Consider the following 27,564-nt stretch of genomic DNA (forward strand, 5'->3'; position numbering starts at 1 on the left):
CTGTATTTAACCCGTGCTGTACCTGCCCTGGGAGTGTTTGATGGGACAGTGTAGAGGGAGATTTACTCTGTATCTAACCCGTGCTGTACCTGCCCTGGGAGTGTTTGCTGGGACAGTTTAGAGGGAGATTTAGTTTGTATCTAACCCGTGCTGTACCTGCCCTGGGAGTGTTTGATGGGAAAGTGTAGAGGGAGCTTTACACTGTAGCTAACCCGTGCTGTACCTGCCCTGGGAGTGTTTGATGGGACAGTGTAGAGGAAGCTTTACTCTGTATCTAACCTGTGCTGTACCTGCCCTGGGAGTGTTTGATGGGACAGTGTAGAGGGAGCTTTACTCTTTATTTAACCCGTGCTGTACCTGCCCTGGGAGTGTGTGATGGGACAGTGTAGAGGGAGACTTACTCTGTATCTAACCCGTGCTGTATCTGCCCCAAGAGTGTTTGATGTGAGCATTGAGGGAGCTTTACTCTGTATCTAACCCGTGCTGTACCTGCCCTGGCAGTATTTGATGGGACAGTGTAGAGGGAGCTTTACTCTGTATCTAACCCGTGCTGTTCATGCCCCGGGAGTGATTGATGGGACAGTGTAGAGGGAGCTTTACTCTGTATCTACCCCATGCTGCACCTGCCCTGGTAGTGTTTGATGGTACAGTGTAGAGGGACCTTTACTCTGTATCTACCCCGTGCTGTACCTGCCCTGGGAGTGTTTGATGGGACAGTGTAGAAGGAGATTTGCTCTGTATCTACCCCATGCTGTACCTGCCCTTTGAGTGTTTGATGGTACAGTGTAGAGGGAGCTTTACTCTGTATCTACCCCATGCTGCACCTGCCCTGGTAGTATTTGATGGGACAGTGTAGAGGGAGATTTACTCTGTATCTAACCCGTGCTGTACCTGCCCCGGGAGTGTTTGATGGGACAGTGTAGAGGGAGATTTGCTCTGTATCTACCCCATGCTGTACCTGCCCTTTGAGTGTTTGATGGGACAGTGTAGAGGGAGCTTTACTCTGTATCTACCCCGTGCTGTACCTGCCCTGGGAGTGTTGATGGGACAGTGTAGAGGGAGCTTTGCTGTGTATCTACCCCGTGCTGTACCTGCCCTGGGAGTGTTTGATGGGACAGTGTAGAGGGAGCTTTACTCTGTATCTAACCCGTGCTGTACCTGCCCTGGGAGTGTTTGATGGGACAGTTTAGATGGAGCTTTACTCTGTATCTAACCCGTGCTGTACCTGCCCTGGGAGTGTTTGATGGGACAGTGTAGAGGGAGCTTTACTCTGTATCTAACATGTGCAGTACCTGCCCTGGGAGTGTTTGATGGGACAGTGTAGAGGGAGCTTTACTCTGTTTCTAACCCGTGCTGTACCTGCACTGGGAGTGTTTGATGGGACAGTGTAGAGGGAGCTTTACTCTGTATCTAACCCCTGATGTACCTGCCCTGCGAGTGTTTTAGGGACAGTGTAGAGGGAGCCTTACTCTGTATCTAACCCGTGCTGTATCTGCCCCAAGAGTGTTTGATGGGAGCGTTGAGGGAGCTTTACTCTGCATCTAACCCGTGCTGTACCTGCCCTGTCAGTATTTGATGGGACAGTGTAGAGGGAGCTTTACTCTGTATCTAACCCGTGCTGTACCTGCCCCGGGAGTGTTTGATGGGACAGTGTAGTGGGAGATTTGCTCTGTATCTACCCCGTGCTGTACCTGCCCTGGGAGTGTTTGATGGGACAGTGTAGAGGGAGCTTTACTCTGTATCTACCCCGTGCTGTACCTGCCCTGGGAGTGTTTGATGGGAAAGTGTAGAGGGAGCTTTGCTGTGTATCTACCCCGTGCTGTATCTGCCCTGGGAGTGTTTGATGGGACAGTGTAGAGGGAGCTTTACTCTATATCTAACCCGTGCTGAACCTGCCCTGGGTGTGTTTGATGGGACAGTGTAGAGGAAGCTTTACTCTGTATATAACCCGTGATGTACCTGCCCTGGGAGTGTTTGATGGGACAGTGTAGAGGGAGCTTTACTCTGTATCTAACCCCTGATGTACCTGCCCTGGGAGTGTTTGATGGGATATTGTAGAGGGAGCTTTACTCTGTATCTAACCCATGCTGTTCCTGCCCTGGGAGTGTTTGATGGGACAGTGTAGCGCGAGCTTTACTCTGTATCTAACCCGTGCTGTACCTACCCTGGGAGTGTTTGATTGGACAGTGTGGAGGGACCTTTACTCTGTATCTAACCCGTGCTGTACCTGCCCTGGGTGTATTTGATGGGACAGTGTAGAGGGAGCTTTACTCTGTTTCTAACCTGTGCTGTACCTGCCCTGGGAGTGTTTGATGGGACAGTGTGGAGGGAGCTTCACTCTCTATCTAACCCGTGCTGTACCTGCCCTGGGAGTGTTTGATGGGACAGTGTAGAGGGAGATTTTCTCTTTATGTAACCTGTGCTGTTCCTGCCCTGGGAGTGTTTGATGGGACTGTGTAGAGGGAGCTTTACTCTCTATCTAACCCGTGCTGTACCTGTCCTGGGAGTATTTGATGGGACAGTTTAGAGGGAGCTTTACTCTGTATCTAACCCATGCAGTACCTGCCCTGGGAGTGTTTGATGGGACAGTGTTGAGGGAGCTTTACTCTGTATCTAACCCGTGTTGTACCTGCCCTGGGAGTGTTTGATGGGACAGTGTAGAGGGAGTTTACTCTGTATCTAACGCATGCTGTACTTTGTAATGATATCAGCGAATAGTGATGTTATTTGCCTGTTTGATTATCATGCCTTACCAGCATAGTTGCATGTATTGATTACTTATGCCTGACCAGCAGAGGTCATGTGAGAGACAAGCAGTTTGGTTTAGTTTCAGTTTCGTTCTAGATGCATCACTAGCATGGTGTCTCCTGAAATGTTGTATAAAGAGTTGAACAGGCTTTAGATTAAAAGACATTCTCTTTCATAAATGTCTCGTCATTGAACCCACAAAGAAATCAATACATGGTGTCAGAAGTGGCTGAAAGTGATGAAGAGATAAAATCTGAAGTTATATCAGCTCTCCACAGATTAGCAAGCCAAAAGAGAACATCGTTACTTACCATTAGAGAATAGCTAACAAAGTGAAAAATGGAAGGTTTACTCCCACCGGCGAAGCTTCAGTTGACAGGTAATGTGGCTGAAAATTGGAGAAGGTTCAAACAACGTGTGGGGTTGTATTTATCAGCAATCGGAGCTGACGAGAAAAGTAATAAAAGGAAATCGTCACTGTTCTTACATGTCATGGGTGATGAAGCGCTGGATGTGTATAATAATAACTTCACATTCGCTGCTGATGGAGACAAAATGAAGCTAGATAAAATAATGGAACAGTTTGAGGCCTACTGCATACCTAAACGTAACATGACGTTTGAGAGGCACAGATTTTTCACATGTGTACAGAAAACGGGAGAGACTATTGATCAGTATGTGACTGAACTGAGAAACAGAAGAAAATCATGTGAATTTGGGGGACTGACAGACTCGCTGATAAAAGACAGACTGGTGTGTGGTATTCCAGATAATGGTCTAAGGGAAAGACTGCTAAGAGAGCAAGATCTAGACCTGGGAAAAGCCATAGCACTATGTAGGGCTACAGAGACTGTGAAGTTGCAGGCAAAGGAGCTGTTCAGTGACATTAGCTGCAAACGTGGATGCAGTGAGAATGAACGGACACAAACCGTTTAACAAAAAGAGCGCCAATGTGAAAAAAGAGGCGTGGCCAGCGAACGAAAATGAAAGACAAAACAAACACATGGACTCAGAAGGGAACTGTCCTGAGTGAAGTTCAACCAAGATCATACACCATTCAGACAGATGAGGGTGCTGTTCTGAGAAGAAATCATCGAGATCTTCTCATGGGACCAGCCACAGCACGTCAAGAGACTGATACTGTTGAACAACCTGATCACACAGCTGAGAACCAATCATCTGAGGCAACAACTCAGATTCAAGGACAATCAATCAGAAAATCCTCAAGACATGTGAAGCCTCCTGAGAGACTCATTGAGAAAATTTAAGGACTATTGTGTTATAGAAGGAAGTAATGTTATCTTATTCTTTCTTCAAGTTCTAGTGTATTGACATATTTCATGTGAACACACAAAGCAAGGTTAAAAAACCTTGATCATGATAATGATAATGTAAGTTCATTAAGTGTTACAGTTAAAATGCAGATTAATACAAAGAAAACATGTTGTTAGTTAAAAGTAAAATAATTTTGTTTTAAGAAAAGGAGATGTAATGATATCAGCAAATAGTGATGTTATTTGCCTGTTTGATTATCATGCCTTACCAGCATAGTTGCAAGTATTGATTACTTATGCCTGACCAGCAGAGGTCATGTGAGAGACAAGCAGTTTGCTTTAGTTTCAGTTTCGTTCTAGATGCATCAGTAGCACGGTGTCTCCTGAAATGCTGTATAAAGAGTTGAACAGACTTTAGATTAAAAGACATTCTCTTTCATAAATGTCTCGTCATTGAACACACAAAGAAATCAATACATACCTGGCCAGGGAGTGTTGGATGGGACAGTGTTGAGGGTGCTATACTCTGTATCTAACCTGTGATTTACCTGCCCTGGGAGTGTATGATGGGACAGTGTAGGGGGAGCTTTACTCTGTATCTAACCCGTGCTGTACCTGCCCTGGGAGTGTTTGATGGGACAGTGTAGAGGGAGCTTTACTCTGTATCTAACCCGTGCTGTACCTGCCCTGGGAGTGTTTGATGGGACAGTGTAGAGGGAGCTTTACTCTGTTTCTAACCCGTGCTGTACCTGCCCTGGGTGTTTTTGATGGGATCGTCTGGAGGGAGCATTACTCTGTATCTAACCCATGCTTTACCTGCCCTGGGAGTGTTTGATGGGACAGTGTAGAGAGAGCTTTACTCTGTATCTAACCCGTGCTGTACCTGCCCTGGGAGTGTTTGATGAGACAGTGCAGAGGGAGCTTTACTCTGTATCTAACCCCTGCTGTACCTGCCCTGGGAGTGTTTGATGGGACAGTGTAGAGGGAGCTTTACTCTGTATCTAACCCGTGCTGTACCTGCCCTGGGAGTGTTTGATGGGACAGTTTAGAGAGAGCTTTACTCTTTATCTAACCAGTGCTGTACCTGCCCTGGGAGTGTTTGATGGGACAGTGTTGAGGGAGCTTTACTCTGTATCTAACCCGTGTTGTACCTGCCCTGCGAGTGTTTGATGGGACAGTGTAGAGGGAGCTTTACTCTGTATCTAACCCGTGCTGTACCTGCCCTGGGAGTGTTTGATGGGACAGTGTAGAGGGAGCTTTACTCTGTATCTAACCCGTGCTGTACCTGCCCTGGGAGTGTTTCATGGGACAGTGTAGAGGGAGCATTTTCTCTGTATCTAACGCGTGCTGTACCTGTCCAGGGAGTGTTTGATGGGACATGCAGAGGGTGCTTTACTCTGTATCTAACCCGTGTTTTACCTGCCCTGGGAGTGTTTGATGGGACAGTTTAGAGGGAGCTTTGCTCTGTATCCATCCCGTGTTGTACCTGCCCTGGGAGTGTTTGATGGGACAGTTTAGAGGGAGCTTTATTCTGTATCTAACCCGTGCTGTACCAGCCCTGGGAGTGTTTGCTGGGACAGTTTAGAGGGAGCTTTACTCTGAATCTAACCCGTGCTGTACCTGCCCTGGGAGTGTTTGATGGGACAGTGTAGAGGGAGCTTTACTCTGCATCTAACCCGTGCTGTACCTGCCCTGGGAGTGTTTGATGGAACAGTGTAGAGGGAGCTTTACTCTGTATCTAACCCTTGCTGTACCTGCCCTGGGAGTGTTTGATGGGACAGTGTAGAGGGAGCTTTACTCTGTATCTAACACGTGCTGTACCTGCCCTGGGAGTGTTTGATGGGACAGTGTAGGGGGAGATATACTCTGTATCTAACCCGAGCTGTACCTGCCCTGGGAGTGTTTGATGGGACAGTGTGGAGGGAGCTTTACTCTGTATCTAACCCGTGCTGTACCTGCCCTGGGAGTATTTGATGGGACAGTGTAGAGGGAGATTTACTCTGTATCTAACCCGTGCTGTACCTGCCCTGGGAGTATTTGATGGGACAGTGTAGAGGGAGCTTTACTCTGTTTCTAACCCGTGCTGTACCTGCCCTGGGAGTGTTTGATGGGACAGTGTGGAGGGAGCTTCACTCTCTATCAAACCCGTGCTGTACCTGTCCTGGGAGTGTTTGATGGGACAGTGCAGAGGGAGCATTACTCTGTATCTAACCCGTGCTGTACCTGTCCTGGGAATGTTTGATGGGACAGTGTAGAGGGAGCTTTATTCTGTATCTAACCTGTGCTGTACCTGCCCTGGGAGTGTTTGATGGGACAGTGTTGAGGGAGCTTTCCTCTGTATCTAATCCGTTTTGTACCTGCCCTGGGAGTGTTTGATGGGACAGTGTAGAGAGAGCTTTACTCTGTATCTAACCCGTGCTGCACCTGCCCTGGGAGTGTTTGATGGGACAGTGTAGAGGGAGCTTTACTCTGTATCTAACCCGTGCTGTACCTGCCCTGGGAGTGTTTGATGGGACAGTGTTGAGGGAGCTTTACTCTGCAACTAACGCGTGCTGTACCTGGCCAGGTATTGTTTGATGGCACAGTGTAGAGGGTGCTTTACTCTCTATCTAACCCGTGTTTTAACTGCCCTGGGAGTGTTTGATGGGATAGTGTAGAGGGAGCTTTACTCTGTATCTAACCCGTGCTGTACCTGCCCTGGGAGTGTTTGATGGGACAGTGTAGAGGGAGCTTTACTCTGTGTCCATCCCGTGTTGTACCTGCCCTGGGAGTGTTTGATGGGACAGTTTAGAGGGCGCTTTACTCTGTATCTACCCCATGCTGTATCTGCCCTGGGAGTGTTTGCTGGGACAGTTTAGAGGGAGCTTTACTCTGTATCTAACCTGTGCTGTACCTGCCCTGGGAGTGTTTGATGCGAAAGTGTAGAGGGAGCTTTACTCAGTATCTAACCCATGCTGAACCTGCCCTGGGAGTGTTTGATGGGACAGTGTAGAGGGAGCTTTACTCTGTATCTAACCTGTGCTGTACCTGCCCTGGGAGTTTTTGATGGGACAGTGTAGAGGGAACTTTACTCTGTATGTAACCCGTGCTGTAGCTGCCTTGGGAGTGTTTGATGGGACAGTGTAGAGGGAGCTTTGCTCTGTATCTAACCTGTGCAGTACCTGCCCTGGGAGTGTTTGATGGGACAGTGTAGAGGGAGCTTTACTCTATATCTAACCCCTGCTGTACCTGCCCTGGGAGTGTTTGATGGGACAGTGTAGAGGGAGCTTTACTCTGTATCTAACCCCTGCTGTACCTGCCCTGGGAGTGTTTGATGGGACAGTGTAGAGGTAGCTTTACTCTGTATCTAACCCGTGCTTTACCTGCCCTGTGAGTGTGTGATGGGACAGTATAGAGGGAGTTTTACTCTGTATCTAACCCGTGCTGTTCCTGCCCTGGGAGTGTTTGATGGGACAGTGTGGAAGGACCTTTACTCTGTATCTAACCCGTGCTGTACCTGCCCTGGGTGTATTTGATGGGACAGTGTAGAGGGAGCTTTACTCTGTTTCTAACCCGTGCTGTACCTGCCCTGTGAATGTTTGATGGGACAGTGTAGAGGGAGCTTTACTCTGTATCTAACGCGTGCTGTACCTGGCCAGGGAGTGTTTGATGGGACAGTGTAGAGTCATAGAGTCATAGAGTTTTACAGCACAGAAAGAGGCCCTTCGGCCCATCGTGTCCGCGCTGCCCTTCCACCCCTGTCCTGTCTAATCCCATTTTCCAGCATTTGGTCCATAGCCTTGTATGCAATGGCATTTCAAGTGCTCATCCAAATGCTTCTTGAATGTTGTGAGGGTTCCTGCCTCTACCACCCTTTCAGGCAGTGAGTTCCAGATTCCAACCACCCTCTGGGTGAAAAAGTTGCTCCTCAAATCCCCTCTAAATCTCCTGCCCCTTACCCTGAATCTATGCCCCCTTGTTATTGACCCCCCTACTAAGGGGAAATGTTCCTCTTTATCTACCCTATCTATGCCCCTCATCATTTTGTACACCTCAATCAGGTCCCCCCTCAGCCTTCTTTGCTCCAAGGAAAACAACCCCAGCCTGTTTAGTCTTTTTTCATAGCTGAGGCGCTCCATCCCAGGTAACATCCTGGTGAATCTTCTCTGCACCCTCTCCAAAGCAATCACATCCTTCCTATAGTGAGGCGACCAGAACTGCACACAGTACTCCAGCTGTGGCCTCACCAGCGTTTTGTACAGCTCCATCATAACCTCCCTGCTCTTATATTCTATGCCTCGGCTAATGAAGGCAAGTATCCCATATGCCTTTTTAACCACCTTATCTACCTGTTCCGCTGCCTTCAGAGATCTATGTACATGTACACCAAGGTCCCTCTGACCCTCTGTACTTCCTAGGGTCCTACCACTCATTGTGTATTCCCTTGCCTTATTTGTCCATCCAAAATGCATCACCTCGCACTTTTCAGGGTTAAATTCCATTTGCCACTTTTCCGCCCATCTGACCAACCCGTTTATATCGTCCTGTAGCCTGAGGCTTTCCTCCTCGCAATTTACCACCCCACCAATTTTCGTGTCATCTGCGAACTTACTGATCATACCTTTTACATTCTCATCCAAATCATTTATGTAGATCACAAACAACAAGGGACCCAGCACCGATCCCTGAGGTACCCCACTGGACACAGGCTTCCAGTCACAAAAGCATCCTTCGACCATCACCCTCTGCCTCCTGCCACTCAGCCAGTTTAGGATCCAACGCGCCATGGCACCCTAGAGGGTGCTTTACTCTGTATCTAACCCGTGTTTTACCTGCCCTGCGAGTGTTTGATGGGACAGTGTAGAGGGAGCTTTACTCTGTTTCTAACCCATGCTGTACATGCCCTGGGAGTTTATGATGGGACAGTGTAGAGGGAGCTTTACTCTGTATCCATCCCGTGTTGTACCTGCCCTGGGAGTGTTTGATGGGACAGTGTTGAGGGAGCTTTACTCTGTATCTAACCCGTGCTGTACCTGCCCTGGGAGTGTTTGCTGGGACAGTTTAGAAGGAGCTTTACTCTGTATCTAACCCGTGCTGTACCTGCCCTGGGAGTGTTTGATGGGACAGTGTAGAGGGAGCTTAACTCTGTATCTAACCTTTGCTGCACCTGCCCTGGGATTGTTTGATCGGACAGTGTAGAGGGAGCTTTACTCTGTATCTAACCTGTGCTGTACCTGCCTTGGGAGTGTTTGATGGGACATTGTAGAGGGAGCTTTACTCTGTATCTAACCCGTGCTGTACCTGCCCTGGGAGTATTTGATGGGACAGTGTAGATGGAGCTTTACTCTGTATCTAACCCGTGCTCTACCTGCCCTGGGAGTGTTTGATGGGACAGTGTAGAAGGAGCTTTACTCTGTAACCAACCCATGCTGTACCTACCCTGGGAGTGTTTGATGGGACAGTGTAGAGGGAGCTTTACTCTGAATCTAACCTATGCTGTACTTGCCCTGGGAGTGTTTGATGGGGCAGTGTAGAGGGAGCTTTACTCTGTATCTAACCCGTGCTGTACCTGCCCTGGGAGTGTTTGATGGGACAGTGTAGAGGGAGCTTTACTCTGTATCTAACCCGTGCTGTCCCGGCCCTGGGAGTGTTTGATGGGACAGTTTAGAAGGCGCTTTACTCTGTATCTAACACGAGCTGTACCTGCCCTGGGAGTGTTTGATGGGACAGTGTAGAGGGAGATTTACTCTGTAACAAACCCGTGTTGTACCTGCCCTGGGAGTGTTTGATGGGACAGTGTAGAGGGAGATTTACTCTGTAACAAACCCGTGTTGTACCTGCCCTGGGAGTGTTTGATGGGACAGTGTAGAGGGAGATTTACTTTGTAACAAACCCGTGTTGTACCTGCCCTGGGAGTGTTTGATGGGACAGTGTAGACGGAGCTTTACTCTGTATCTAACCCATGCTGTACCTGCCCTGGAAGTGTTTGATGGGACAGTGTATATCAGGGGTTCTCTGTGGCCCCTCCTCTGTTATAAAAATTCCCCAGTCCCCTGTAACACAACACATGTATTCATTGTCTGTAAAGTGCTTTGGGACGTCCTGAGATCACAGAAGCCTCTCCATAAATGGAAGTCTTTCCTTTTCAAATCACTGTGCTTTATTTTTTGAAATAAATAGTTATTTGGCGGTTAAGTGCGTTAATAGTATGTTTTAAACTCCCTCCTCCTTGATTCTCCAATTCAAGAGGCCCAGCAAGGTGGCATAGTGGTTAGCACTGTTGCCTCACAGCACCAGAGAGCCGGGTTCAAATCCGGCCTCAGGTGACTGTCTGTGTGGAGTTTGCACATTCTCTCCGTGTTTGCGTGGGTTTCCTCTGGGTGCTCCGGTTTCCTCCCACAGTCCAAAGATGTGCGGGTTAGGTTGATTGGCTATGATAAAAATTGACCCTTAGTGTTAGGGGGGATTAAATACATGGGGTTATGGGGTTACGGGGATAGGGCTTGGGTGGGATGGCTGTCGGTGTAGGGACCGGGTGCGAGGGTTTGGATGATCAGCCATGATCTCGTTGAATGGCAGAGCAGGCTCGAAGGGCCGAATGGCCTACTCCTGCTCCTATCTTCTATGTTTCTATGTGACCTCACAAGCTGCCTTGTGGCCGCCTTCCTTCCAGCCCACGTGATCTGCTGACCTGAGCAAAGCCCAGCTCCCAGGCAGAGGCTGGGAGTGCACTGATTGGCCCCTTATCGCTCCGCCCACCCCCGCAGCCACCAATCGGAGAGTGAGCAGGGTGCAGTGGGTGGGGCTAGCCTTTGATTGACAGTTTGAGCTCCCGCTCGTGGCGCTTTGAATTTCGCCCCAACAATAGACGGCGGTTGGAGGCGGGAATTGGGCCAAGCGGCTTGGCTGCTGGGCTTTGATTGACGGTTGACTGGACCAATCCCTGGGGCCGCGGGCTGTCCTGCTCAGTGGCACCACCTGGTGGGAGGGCAAGCGGTGGCTGGAGCTGCAGGTCCCGCAAATTACGCCTGTGCACTGCTCCTGTTCCAGTGGGAGAAGATGTTCACCGGGCTGGGCTTCTGGAATTGGGAATGGCCGCACCCTCCAATAAACCCCAGCCTGGATTTGTTGGGGGCAAGTGGGGAGATGGGGGCAGCAGGCTGGATAGAGATGATGGGAATCTGGATCAACCGAATTGGCAGCGAGCAAGCGAGGGGCGGCTTCCGCAGCCTTGGCCCCATCGCGCCCCACATCGCTTCCCCCGCGGCTGCTCAATGGGAACTGAGCCGGCGCCCGGTGTGAGGGCTGCTTGTGGGAGAAAGAATGAAAGAGGGAGAGGGTTTCTGGGCCCACCCCTTGAAACCTTCTCACGGACCCCAGTTGAGAACCTCTGATCGACAAGAGGCGCTGCAGCAAGTCGCCAAGGCTTCTTCGGCAGCACCTCCCAAACCCGCCACCTCCACCACCTAGAGGGATGAGGGTAGCAGTCGCAGGGGAACACCACCACCTCCAAGCTCCCCTCCAAGTCATGCACCATCCCGACATGGAAATATATCACCGATCCTTCATAGTCGCTGGGTCAAAGTCCTGGAACACCCTCACTAACAGCACTGTGGGTGTACCTTCATCACACGGACTGCAGCGGTTCAAGAAGGTGGCTCACCACCACCTTCTCAAGCGCAACTAGTGATGGCCAATAAATGCTGGGCCATCCAGCGATGCCCACATCATCTGAATGAACTTAAAAAATCTTTCCTACCACAGTCGTTAAATATAAGAATATCGTATTTTCTCCAACTTTGACTAGTTTATCCTCTCTGATATAAACCAATCCCACAGTCACTGACACCAATCTCCTCCTGTCTGATATAAACCAACCCCACAGTCACTGACACCAATCTCCTCCTGTCTGATATAAACCAACCCCACAGTCACTGACACCAATCTCCTCCCATCTGATATACACCAGCCCCACAGTCACCGACACCAATCTCCTCCTGTCTGAGATAAACCATCCCCACAGTCACCGACACCAATCTCCTCCTGTTTGATATAAACCATCCCCACAGACACTGACACCAATCTCCTCCTGTTTAATATAAACCAACCCCACAGTCACTGACACCAATCTCCTCCTGTCTGATATAAACCAGCCCCACAGTCACTGACAGCAATCTCCTCCTGTCTGATATAAACCAACCCCAAAGTCACTGAAACCAATCTCCTCCTGTCTGATATAAAACATCCCCACAGTCACTGACACCAATCTCCTCCTGTCTGATATCAACCAACCCCACAGTCACTGACACCAATCTCCTCCTGTCTGATATACACCAGCCCCACAGTCACTGACACCAAACTCCTCCTGTCTGAGATAAAGCAACCCCACAGTCACTGACACCAATCTCCTCCTGTCTGATATAAACCAACCCCAGTCACTGACACCAATCTCCTCCTTTCTGATATACACCATCCCCACAGTCACTGACACCAATCTCCTCCTGTCTAATACAAACTAACCCCACAGTCACTGACCAATCTCCTCCTGTCTGATATAAACCAATCACACAGACACTGACACCAATCTCCTCCTGTCTGATATATCCCAGCCCCACAGTCACTGACATCAATCTCCACCTGACTGATAAAAAGCAACCCCACAGTCACTGACACCAATCTCCCCCTGTCTGATATAAACCAACCCGACAGTCACTGACACCAATCTCTTCCTGTCTGATATAAACCAACCCCACAGTCACTGACACCAATCTCCTCCTGTCTGATATAAACCAACCTCACAGTCACCGACACCAATCTCCTCCTGTCTGATATAAACCAACCCCACAGTCACTGACACCAATCTGCTCCTGTCCGATAGAAACCAACCCCACAGTCACTGACACCAATCTCCTCCTGACAGATATAAATCAACCCCACAGTCACTGACACCAATCTCCTCCTGACTGATATAAAACAACCCCAGTTACAGACACCAATCTCCTCCCATCTGATATAAACCAACCCCAGTCACTTACACCAATCTCCTCCTGTCTGATATAAACCAACCCCACAGTCACTGACATCAATCTCCTCCTGACTGATATAAACCAACCCCAGTCACTTGACACCAATCTCCTCCTGTCTGATATAAACCAACCCCAGTTACTGACACAATCTCCTGCCGTCTGATATAAACCAACCGATCACTGACACCAATCTCGTCCCATCTGATATAAACCAACCCCACAGTCACTGACACCAATCTCCTCCTGTCTGATGTAAACCAACCCCACAGTCACTGACACCAACCTCCTCCTGTCTGATATAAACCAGCCCCAGTCTCTGTCACCAATCTCCTCCTGTCTGATATAAACCAACCCCACAGTCACAGGCAGCAATCTCCTCCTGTCTGATATAAACCAGCCTCACAGTCACTGACACCAATCTCCTCCTGTCTGATATAAACCAACCCCACAGTCACTGACATCAATCTCCTCCTGTCTGATATAAACCAGCCTCACAGTCACTGACACCAATCTCCTCCTGTCTGATATAAACCAACCCCACAGTCACTGACACCAATCTCCTCCTGTCTGATATATACCAACCCCACAGTTACTGACACCAATCTCCTCCTGACTGATATAAGCCAACCCTAGTTACTGACACAATCTCCTCCCATCTGATATAAACCAGCCCATTTCTGACACCAATCTCCTCCCATCTGATATAAACCAACCCCACAGTCACTGACACCAATCTCCTCCTGTCTGATATAAACCAACCCCACAGTCACTGACACCAATCTCCTCCTGTCTGATATAAACCAGCCTCACAGTCACTGACACCAATCTCCTCCTGTCTGATATAAACCAACCCCACAGTCACTGACACCAATCTCCTCCTGTCTGATATAAACCAACCCCACAGTCACTGACACCAATCTCCTCCTGTCTGATATAAACCAACCCCACAGTCACTGACACCAATCTCCTCCTGTCTGATATAAACCAGCCTCACAGTCAGTGACACCAATCTCCTCCTGTCTGATATAAACCAACCCCACAGTCACTGACACCAATCTCCTCCTGTCTGATATAAACCAACTCCACAGTCACTGACACCAATCTCCTCCTGTCTGATATAAATCAACCCCACAGTCAATGACACCAATCTCCTCCCGTCTGATATAAACCAACTGCACAGTCACTGACAGCAATCTCCCCCTGTCTGATATAAACCAGCCCCACAGTCACTGACACGAAGCTCCTCCTCTCTGATAAAAACCAACCACACAGTCAGTGACACCAATCTCCTCCTGACTGATATAAACCAAACCCACAGTTACTGACACCAATCTCCTCCTGACTGATATAAACCAACCCCAGTCACTGATACAATCTCCTCCCGTCTGATATAAACCAAACCGTCACTGACACCAATCTCCTCCTGTCTGATATAAACCAACCCCACAGTCACTGACACCAATCTCCTACTGTCTGATATAAAGCAACCCCACAGTCACTGACACCAATCTCCTCCTGTCCGATATAAACCAACCCCACAGTCAGTGACACCAATCTCCTCCTGACTGATATAAACCAAACCCACAGTTACTGACACCAATCTCCTCCTGACTGATATAAACCAACCCCAGTCACTGATACAATCTCCTCCCGTCTGATATAAACCAAACCGTCACTGACACCAATCTCCTCCTGTCTGATATAAACCAACCCCACAGTCACTGACACCAATCTCCTACTGTCTGATATAAAGCAACCCCACAGTCACTGACACCAATCTCCTCCTGACTGATATAAATCAACCCCACAGTCATTGACACCAATCTCCTCCTGACTGATATAAACCAACCCCAGTTACAGACACCAATCTCCTCCCATCTGATATAAACCAACCCCAGTCACTTACACCAATCTCCTCCTGTCTGATATAAACCAACCCCACAGTCAATGACACCAATCTCCTCCTGACTGATATAAACCAACCCCAGTCACTGACACCAATCTCCTCCTGTCTGATATCAACCAACCCCACAGTTACTGACAGCAATCTCCTCCTGACTGATATAAATCAACCCCACAGTCATTGACACCAATCTCCTCCTGACTGATAAAAAACAACCCCAGTTACAGACACCAATCTCCTCCCATCTGATATAAACCAACCCCAGTCACTTACACCAATCTCCTCCTGTCTGATATAAACCAACGCCACAGTCAATGACACCAATCTCCTCCTGTCTGATATAAACCAGCACCAGTCTCTGACACCAATCTCCCCCTGTCTGATATAAACCAACGCCACAGTCACTGACACCAAGCTCCTCCTGTCTGATATAAACTAACCCCACAGTCTCTGACACCAATCTCCTCCAGTCTGATATAAACCAACCCCACAGTCACTGACACCAATCTCCTCCTGTCTGATATAAACCAACCTCACAGTCACAGACACCAATCTCCTCCTGACTAATATAAATCAACCCCACAGTCACTGATACCAATACTGATATAAAACAACCCCAGTTACAGACACCAATCTCCTCCCATCTGATATAAACCAACCCCAGTCACTTACACCAATCTCCTCCTGTCTGATATAAACCAACCCCAGTCACTGACACCAAACTCCTCCTGTCTGATATCAACCAACCCCACAGTTACTGACGCCAATCTCCTCCTGACTGATATAAACCAACCCCAGTTACTGACACAATCTCCTCCCGTCTGATATAAACCAACCCATCACTGACACCAATCTCCTCCCATCTGATAGAAACCAACCCCACAGTCAGTGACACCAATCTCCTCCTGTCTGATGTAAACCAACCGCACAGTCACTGACACCAATCTCCTCGTATCTGATATAAACCAGCCCCAGTCTCTGACACCAATCTCCTCCTGTCTGATGTAAACCAACCCCACAGTCACTGACACCAATCTCCTCCTCTCTGATATAAACCAGCCTCACAGTCACTGACACCAATCTCCTCCTGTCTGATATAAACAAACCCCACAGTCACTGACACCAAGCTCCTCCTGTCTGATATAAAGTAACCCCACAGTCTCTGACACCAACCTCCTCCTGTCTGATATAAACCAACCACACAGTCACTGACACCAATCTCCTCCTGTCTGATATAAACCAGCCCCAGTCACTGACACCAATCTCCTCCTGTCTGATATAAACCAACCCCACAGTCACTGACACCAATCTCCTCCCATCTGATATAAACCAACCCCACAGTCAATGACACCAATCTCCTCCTGTCTGATATAAACCAACCCGACAGTCACTGACACCAATCTCCCCCTGTCTGATACAAAACAGCACCACAGTCACTGACACGAAGCTCCTCCTGTCTGATATAAACCAACCCCTCAGTCACTGACACCAATCTCCTCCTGACTGATATAAACCAACCCCACAGTTACTGACACCAATCTCCTCCTGACTGATATAAACCAACCCCAGTTACTGATACAATCTCCTCCCGCCTGATATAAACCAACCCCAGTCACTGACACCAATCTCCTCCTGTCTAATATAAACCAACCCCACAGTCACTGACACCAATCTCCTCCTGTCTGATATATACCAGCCTCACAGTCACTGACACCAATCTCCTCCTGTCTGATATAAACCAACCCCACAGTCACTGACACTAATCTCCTCCCATCTGATATAAACCAACCCCACAGTCACTGAAACCAATCTCCTCCCGTCTGATATAAACCAACCTACCAGTCAATGATACCAATCTCCTCCCGTCTGATATAAACCAACTGCACAGTCACTGACAGCAATCTCCCCCTGTCTGATATAAACCAGCCCCACAGTCACTGACACGAAGCTCCTCCTGTCTGATAAAAACCAACCACACAGTCAGTGACACCAATCTCCTCCTGTCTGATATAAACCAACCCCACAGTCACTGACACCAATCTCCTCCTGACTGATATAAACCAAACCCACAGTCACTGACCACAATCTCCTCCTGACTGATATAAGGCAAACCCACAGTTACTGACACCAATCTCCTCCTGACTGATATAAACCAACCCCAGTCACTGATACAATCTCCTCCCGTCTGATATATACCAAACCGTCACTGACACCAAACTCCTCCTGTCTGATATAAAGCAACCCCACAGTCACTGACACCAATCTCCTCCTGTCCGATATAAACCAACCTCACAGTCACTGACACCAATCTCCTCCTGACTGATATAAATCAACCCCACAGTCATTGACACCAATCTCCTCCTGACTGATATAAAACAACCCCAGTTAAAGACACCAATCTCCTCCCATCTGATATAAACCAACCCCAGTCACTTACACCAATCTCCTCCTGTCTGATATAAACAAACCCCACAGTCAATGACACCAATCTCCTCCTGTCTGATATAAACCAACCCCAGTTACTGACACAATCTCCTCCCGTCTGATATAAACCAACCCATCACTGACACCAATCTCCTCCTGTCTGATATAAACCAACCCCACAGTCAATGACACCAATCTCCTCCTGTCTGATATAAACCAGCCCCAGTCTCTGACACCAATCTCCACCTGTCTGATATAAACCAACGCCACAGTCACTGACACCAAGCTCCTCCTGTCTGATATAAACTAACCCCACAGTCTCTGACACCAATCTCCTCCTGTCTGATATAAACCAACCACACAGTCACTGACACCAATCTCCTCCTGTCTGATATAAACCAGCCTCACAGTCACTGACACCAATCTCCTCCTGTCTGATATAAACAAACCCCACAGTCACTGACACCAATCTCCTCCCATCTGATATAAACCAACCCCACAGTCACTGACACCAATCTCCTCCTGTCCGATATAAACCAACCCCACAGTCACAGACACCAATCTCCTCCTGACTGATATAAAACAACCCCAGTTACAGACACCAATCTCCTCCCATCGGATATAAACCAACCCCAGTCACTTTCACCAATCTCCTCCTGTCTGATACAAACCAACCCCAGTCACTGACACCAATCTCCTCCTGTCTGATATCAACCAACCCCACAGTTACTGACGCCAATCTCCTCCTGACTGATATAATCCAACCCCAGTTACTGACACAATCTCCTCCCGTCTGATATAAACCAACCCATCACTGACACCAATCTCCTCCCATCTGATAGAAACCAACCCCACAGTCAGTGACACCAATCTCCTCCTGTCTGATGTAAACCAACCCCACAGTCACTGACACCAATCTCCTCCTATCTGATATAAACCAGCCCCAGTCTCTGACACCAATCTCCTCCTGTCTGATATAAACCAACCCCACAGTCACTGACACCAATCTCCTCCTCTCTGATATAAACCAGCCTCACAGTCACTGACACCAATCTCCTCCTGTCTGATATAAACAAACCCCACAGTCACTGACACCAAGCTCCTCCTGTCTGATATAAAGTAACCCCACAGTCTCTGACACCAATCTCCTCCTGTCTGATATATACCAGCCTCACAGTCACTGACACCAATCTCCTCCTGTCTGATATAAACCAACCCCACAGTCACTGACACCAATCTCCTCCCATCTGATATAAACCAACCCCACAGTCAATGACACCAAACTCCTCCTGTCTGATATAAACCAACCCCACAGTCACTGACACGAAGCTCCTCCTGTCTGATATAAACCAACCCCTCAGTCACTGACACCAATCTCCTCCTGACTGATATAAACCAACCCCACAGTTACTGACACCAATCTCCTCCTGACTGAAATAAACCAACCCCAGTTACTGATACAATCTCCTCCCGCCTGATATAAACCAACCCGTCACTGACACCAATCTCCTCCTGTCTGATATAAACCAGCCCCACAGTCTCTGACACCAATCTCCTCCTGTCTGATATAAACCAACCCCACAGTCACTGACACCAATCTCCTCCTCTCTGATATAAACCAACCCCACAGTCACTGACACCAAGCTCCTACTGTCTGATATAAACTAACCCCACAGTCTCTGACACCAATCTCCTCCTGTCTGATATAAACCAACCCCACAGTCACTAACACCAATCTCCTCCTGTCTGATATAAACCAGCCCCACAGTCACTGACACCAATCTCCTCCTGTCTGAAATAAACAACCGCACAGTCACTGACACCAATCTCCTCCTGTCTGATATAAACCAACCCCACAGTTACTGACACCAATCTCCTCCCGACTGATATAAACCAACCCCAGTTACGGACACCAATCTCCTCCCGTCTGATATAAACCAGCCCCACAGTCACTGACACCAATCTCCTCCTGTCTGATATAAACCAACGCCACAGTCACTGACACCAATCTCCTCCTGTCTGATATAAACCAGCCTCACAGTCACTGACACCAATCTCCTCCTGTCTGATATAAACCAACCCCACGGTCACTGACACCAATCTCCTCCTGTCTGATATAAACCAACCCCACGGTCACTGACACCAATCTCCTCCTGTCTGACATAAACCAGCCTCACAGTCACTGACACCAATCTCCTCCTGTCTGAAATAAACTAACCCCACAGTCACTGACACCAATCTCCTCCTGTCTGATATAAACTAACCCCACAGTCACTGACACCAATCTCCTGCCATCTCATTAAAACCAACCCCACAGTCACTGACACGAATCTCCTCCTGTCTGATATAAACCAACCCCACAGTCACTGACACCAATCCCCTCCTGTCTGACATAAACCAACCCTTCCGTCACTGACACCAATCTCCTCCCGTCTGATATAAACCAACCCCACAGTCACTGACACCAATCTCCTCCGGACTGATATAAACCAACCCCACAGTCACTGACACCAATCTCGTCCTGTCTGATATAAACCAACACCACAGTCACTGACACCAATCTCCTGCCGTCTGATATAAACCAACCCCAGTCACTTACCAATCTCCTCCCGTCTGATATAAACCAACCCCACAGTCACTGACACCAATCTCCTCCTTACTGATATTAACCAACCCCACAGTCGCTGACACCAATCTCCTCCCGTCTGATATAAACCAACCCCACAGTCACTGACACCACTCTCCTCCTGTCTGATATAAACCAGCCCCACAGTCTCTGACACCAATCTCCTCCTGTCTGATATAAACCAACGCCACAGTCACTGACACCAAGCTCCTCCTGTCTGATATAAACTAACCCCACAGTCTCTGACACCAATCTCCTCCTGTCTGATATAAACCAACCCCACAGTCGCTGACACCAATCTCCTCCTGTCTGATATAAACCAGCTTCACAGTCATTGACACCAATCTCATCCTGTCTGATAGAAACCAACCCCACAGTCACTGACACCAATCTCCTCCCATCTGACATAAACCAACCCCACAGTCACTGACACCAATCTCCTCCTGTCCGATATAAACCAACCCCACAGTCACTTACACCAATCCCCTCCTGTCTGACATAAACCAACCCCACAGTCACTGACACCAATCCCCTCCTGCCTGATATGAACCAGCCCCACAGTCACTGACACCAATCTCCTCCTGTCTGATATAAACCAACCCCACAGTCACTGACACCAATCTCCTCCGGACTGATATAAACCAACCCCACAGTCACTGACACCAATCTCCTCCCGTCTGATATAAACCAACCCCACAGTCACTGACACCAATCTCCTCCGGACTGATATAAACCAACCCCAAAGTCACTGACACCAATCTCCTCCTGTCTGATATAAACCAGTCCCACAGTCACTGACTCCAATCTCCTCCCACCTGATATAAACCAACCCCACAGTCAGTGACACCAAACCCCTCCTGTCTGACATAAACCAACCCTACAGTCACTGACACCAATCTCCTCCCGTCTGATATAAACCAACCCCACAGTCACTGACACCAATCTCCTCCGGACTGATATAACCAACCCCACAGTCGCTGACACCAACCTCCTCCTGTCTGATATAACCAACCCCACAGTCACTGACACCAATCTCCTGCCGTCTGATACAAACCAACCCCAGTCACTTACCAATCTCCTCCCGTCTGATATAAACCAACCCCACAGTCACTGACACCAATCTCCTCCTGTCTGATATAAACCAGCCCCACAGTCTCTGACACCAATCTCCTCCTGTCTGATATAAACCAACCCCACAGTCACTGACACCAATCTCCTCCTGTCTGATATAAACCAACCTCACAGTCACTCACACCACTCTCCTCCTGTCTGATATAAACCAACCCCACAGTCACTGACACAAAGCTCCTCCTGTCTGATATAAACTAACCCCACAGTCTCTGACACCAATCTCCTCCTGTCTGATATAAACCAACCCCACAGTCACTGACACCAATCTCCTCCTGTCTAATATAAACCAGCCTCACAGTCACTGACATCAATCTCCTCCTGTCTGATATAAACCAACCCCACAGTCACTGACACCAATCTCCTCCCATCTGATATAAACCAACCCCACAGTCACTGACACCAATCTCCTCCTGTCTGATATAAAGCAACCCCACAGTCACTGACGCCAATCCCCTCCTGTCTGACATAAACCAACCCTACAGTCACTGACACCAATCTCCTCCTGTCTGATATAAACCAACCCCACAGTCACTGACACCAATCTCCTCCTGTCTGATATAAACCAACCCCACAGTCACTGACACCAATCTCCTGCCGTCTGATATAAACCAACCCCACAGTCACTGACACCAATCTCCTCCTGTCTGATATAAACCAACCCTACAGTCACTGACACCAATCTCCTCCCGTCTGATATAAACCAACCCCACAGTCACTGACACCAATCTCCTCCTGTCTGATATAAACCAACCCCACAGTCACTGACACCAATCTCCTCCTGTCTGATATAAACAAACCCCACATTCACTGACACCAATCTCCTCCTGTCTGATATAAACCAGCCTCACAGTCACTGACACCAATCTCCTCCTGTCTGATATAAACCAACCCCACAGTCACTGACACGAAGCTCCTCCTGTCTGATATAAACTAACCCCACAGTCTCTGACACCAATCTCCTCCTGTCTGATATAAACCAACCCCACAGTCACTGACTCCAATCTCCTCCCACCTGCTATAAACCAACCCCACAGTCAGTGACACCAAACCCCTCCTGTCTGACATAAACCAACCCTACATTCACTGACACCAATCTCCTCCCGTCTGATATAAACCAACCCCACAGTCACTGACACCAATCTCCTCCGGACTGATATAAACCAACCCCACAGTCGCTGACACCAATCTCCTCCTGTCTGATATAACCAACCCCACAGTCACTGACACCAATCTCCTGCCGTCTGATACAAACCAACCCCAGTCACTTACCAATCTCCTCCCTTCTGATATAAACCAACCCCACAGTCACTGACACCAATCTCCTCCTGTCTGATATAAACCAGCCCCACAGTCTCTGACACCAATCTCCTCCTGTCTGATATAAACCAACCCCATAGTCACTGACACCAATCTCCTCCTGTCTGATATAAACCAGCCTCACAGTCACTGACACCACTCTCCTCCTGTCTGATATAAACCAACCCCACAGTCACTGACACCAAGCTCCTCCTGTCTGATATAAACTAACGCCACAGTCTCTGACACCAATCTCCTCCTGTCTGATATAAACCAACCCCACAGTCACTGACACCAATCTCCTACTGTCTGATATAAACCAGCCTCACAGTCACTGACATCAATCTCCTCCTGTCTGATATAAACCAACCCCACAGTCACTGACACCAATCTCCTCCCATCTGATATAAACAAACCCCACAGTCACTGACACCAATCTCCTCCTGTCTGATATAAAGCAACCCCACAGTCACTGACGCCAATCCCCTCCTGTCTGACATAAACCAACCCTACAGTCACTGACACCAATCTCCTCCCGTCTGATATAAACCAACCCCACAGTCACTGACACCAATCTCCTCCTGTCTGATATAAACCAACCCCACAGTCACTGACACCAATCTCCTGCCGTCTGATATAAACCAACCCCACAGTCACTGACACCAATCTCCTCCTGTCTGATATAAACCAACCCCACAGTCACTGACACCAATCTCCTCCGGACTGATATAAACCAACCCCACAGTCACTGACACCAATCTCCTCCTGGCTGATATAAACCAACCCCACAGTCACTGACACCAATCTCCTCCTGTCTGATATAAACCAACCTCACAGTCACCGACACCAATCTCCTCCCGTCTGATATAAACCAACCCCAGTCACTGACACCAATCTCCTCCTGTCTGATATAAACCAGCCCCACAGTCTCTGACACCAATCTCCTCCTGTCTGATATAAACCAACCCCACAGTCACTGACACCAATCTCCTCCTGCCTGATATAAACCAGCCTCACAGTCACTGACACCAATCTCCTCCTGTCTGATATAAACCAACCCCACAGTCACTGACACCAATCTCCTCCTGTCTGATATAAACCAACACCACAGTCACTGACACCAAGCTCCTCCTGTCTGATATAAACTAACCCCACAGTCTCTGACACCAATCTCCTCCTGTCTGATATAAACCAACCCCACAGTCACTGACACCAGTCTCCTCCTGTCTGATATAAACCAGCCTCACAGTCACTGACATCAATCTCCTCCTGTCTGATATAAACCAACCCCACAGTCACTGACACCAATCTCCTCCCATCTGATATAAACCAACCCCACAGTCACTGACACCAATCTCCTCCTGTCTGATATAAAGCAACCCCACAGTCACTGACGCCAATCCCTCCTGTCTGACATAAACCAACCCTACAGTCACTGACACCAATCTCCTCACGTCTGATATAAACCAGCCCCACAGTCACTGACACCAATCTCCTCCGGACTGATATAAACCAACCCCACAGTCACTGACACCAATCTCCTCCTGTCTGATATAAACCAACCCCACAGTCACTGACACCAATCTCCTGCCGTCTGATATAACCCAACCCCAGTCATTTACCAATCTCCTCCCGTCTGATATAAACCAACCGCACGGTCACCGACACCAATCTCCTCCCGTCTGATATAAACCAACCCCAGTCACTGACACCAATCTCCTCCTGTCTGATATAAACCAACCCCACAGTCACTGACACCAATCTCCTCCTGTCTGATATAAACCAGCCTCAGAGTCACTGACACCAATCTCCTCCTGTCTGATATAAACCAACCCCACAGTCACTGACACCAATCTCCTCCTGTCTGATATAAACCAACACCACAGTCACTGACACCAATCTCCTCCTTTCTGGTATAAACCAACCCCACAGTCACTGACACCAAGCTCCTCCTGTCTGATATAAACTAACCCCACAGTCACTGACACCAATCTCCTCCTGTCTGATATAAACCAACCCCACGGTCACTGACACCAATCTCCTCCTGTCTGATATAAACCAGCCTCACAGTCACTGACATCAATCTCCTCCTGTCTGATATAAACCAACCCCACAGTCACTGACACCAATCTCCTCCCATCTGATATAAACCAACCCCACAGTCACTGACACCAATCTCCTCCTGTCTGATATAAACCAACCCCACAGTCACTGACACCAATCTCCTCCTGTCCGATATAAACCAACCCCACAGTCACTTACACCAATCCCCTCCTGTCTGATATAAACCAACCCCACAGTCACTGACACCAATCTCCTCCCATCTGACATAAACCAACCCCACAGTCACTGACACCAATCTCCTCCTGTCCGATATAAACCAACCCCACAGTCACTTACACCAATCCCCTCCTGTCTGACATAAACCAACCCCACAGTCACTGACACCAATCCCCTCCTGCCTGATATGAACCAGCCCCACAGTCACTGACACCAATCTCCTCCGGACTGATATAAACCAACCCCACAGTCACAGACACCAATCTCCTCCGGACTGATATAAACCAACCCCACAGTCACTGACACCAATCTCCTCCCGTCTGATATAAACCAACCCCACAGTCACTGACACCAATCTCCTCCGGACTGATATAAACCAACCCCACAGTCACTGACACCAATCTCCTCCTGTCTGATATAAACCAACCCCACAGTCAGTGACACCAAACCCCTCCTGTCTGACATAAACCAACCCCACAGTCACTGACTCCAATCTCCTCCCACCTGATATAAACCAACCCCACAGTCAGTGACACCAAACCCCTCCTGTCTGACATAAACCAACCCTACAGTCACTGACACCAATCTCCTCCCGTCTGATATAAACCAACCCCACAGTCACTGACACCAATCTCCTCCGGACTGATATAAACCAACCCCACAGTCGCTGACACCAACCTCCTCCTGTCTGATATAACCAACCCCACAGTCACTGACACCAATCTCCTGCCGTCTGATACAAACCAACCCCAGTCACTTCCCAATCTCCTCCCGTCTGATATAAACCAACCCCACAGTCACTGACACCAATCTCCTCCTGTCTGATATAAACCAGCCCCACAGTCTCTGACACCAATCTCCTCCTGTCTGATATAAACCAACCCCACATCACTGACACCAATCTCCTCCTGTCTGATATAAACCAACCTCACAGTCACTGACACCACTCTCCTCCTGTCTGATATAAACCAACCCCACAGTCACTGACACAAAGCTCCTCCTGTCTGATATAAACTAACCCCACAGTCTCTGACACCAATCTCCTCCTGTCTGATATAAACCAACCCCACAGTCACTGACACCAATCTCCTCCTGTCTGATATAAACCAGCCTCACAGTCACTGACATCAATCTCCTCCTGTCTGATATAAACCAACCCCACAGTCACTGACACCAATCTCCTCCCATCTGATATAAACCAACCCCACAGTCACTGACACCAATCTCCTCCTGTCTGATATAAAGCAACCCCACAGTGACTGACGCCAATCCCCTCCTGTCTGACATAAACCAACCCTACAGTCACTGACACCAATCTCCTCCTGTCTGATATAAACCAACCCCACAGTCACTGACACCAATCTCCTCCTGTCTGATATAAACCAACCCCACAGTCACTGACACCAATCTCCTGCCGTCTGATATAAACCAACCCCACAGTCACTGACACCAATCTCCTCCTGTCTGATATAAACCAACCCTACAGTCACTGACACCAATCTCCTCCCGTCTGATATAAACCAACCCCACAGTCACTGACACCAATCTCCTCCTGTCTGATATAAACCAACCCCACAGTCACTGACACCAATCTCCTCCTGTCTGATATAAACTAACCCCACATTCACTGACACCAATCTCCTCCTGTCTGATATAAACCAGCCTCACAGTCACTGACACCAATCTCCTCCTGTCTGATATAAACCAACCCCACAGTCACTGACACCAAGCTCCTCCTGTCTGATATAAACTAACCCCACAGTCTCTGACACCAATCTCCTCCTGTCTGATATAAACCAACCCCACAGTCACTGACTCCAATCTCCTCCCACCTGCTATAAACCAACCCCACAGTCAGTGACACCAAACCCCTCCTGTCTGACATAAACCAACCCTACATTCACTGACACCAATCTCCTCCCGTCTGATATAAACCAACCCCACAGTCACTGACACCAATCTCCTCCGGACTGATATAAACCAACCCCACAGTCGCTGACACCAATCTCCTCCTGTCTGATATAACCAACCCCACAGTCACTGACACCAATCTCCTGCCGTCTGATACAAACCAACCCCAGTCACTTACCAATCTCCTCCCGTCTGATATAAACCAACCCCACAGTCACTGACACCAATCTCCTCCTGTCTGATATAAACCAGCCCCACAGTCTCTGACACCAATCTCCTCCTGTCTGATATAAACCAACCCCATAGTCACTGACACCAATCTCCTCCTGTCTGATATAAACCAGCCTCACAGTCACTGACACGACTCTCCTCCTGTCTGATATAAACCAACCCCACAGTCACTGACACCAAGCTCCTCCTGTCTGATATAAACTAACCCCACAGTCTCTGACACCAATCTCCTCGTGTCTGATATAAACCAACCCCACAGTCACTGACACCAATCTCCTACTGTCTGATATAAACCAGCCTCACAGTCACTGACATCAATCTCCTCCTGTCTGATATAAACCAACCCCACAGTCACTGACACCAATCTCCTCCCATCTGATATAAACAAACCCCACAGTCACTGACACCAATCTCCTCCTGTCTGATATAAAGCAACCCCACAGTCACTGACGCCAATCCCCTCCTGTCTGACATAAACCAACCCTACAGTCACTGACACCAATCTCCTCCCGTCTGATATAAACCAACCCCACAGTCACTGACACCAATCTCCTCCTGTCTGATATAAACCAACCCCACAGTCACTGACACCAATCTCCTGCCGTCTGATATAAACCAACCCCACAGTCACTGACACCAATCTCCTCCTGTCTGATATAAACCAACCCCACAGTCACTGACACCAATCTCCTCCGGACTGATATAAACCAACCCCACAGTCACTGACACCAATCT

This window comes from Somniosus microcephalus, chromosome 4 (genome assembly GCF_052327205.1).
Source record: "Somniosus microcephalus isolate GS21.2 chromosome 4, FLI_Smic_1.0, whole genome shotgun sequence".
NCBI classification, from domain to species: Eukaryota; Metazoa; Chordata; class Chondrichthyes; order Squaliformes; family Somniosidae; genus Somniosus; species Somniosus microcephalus.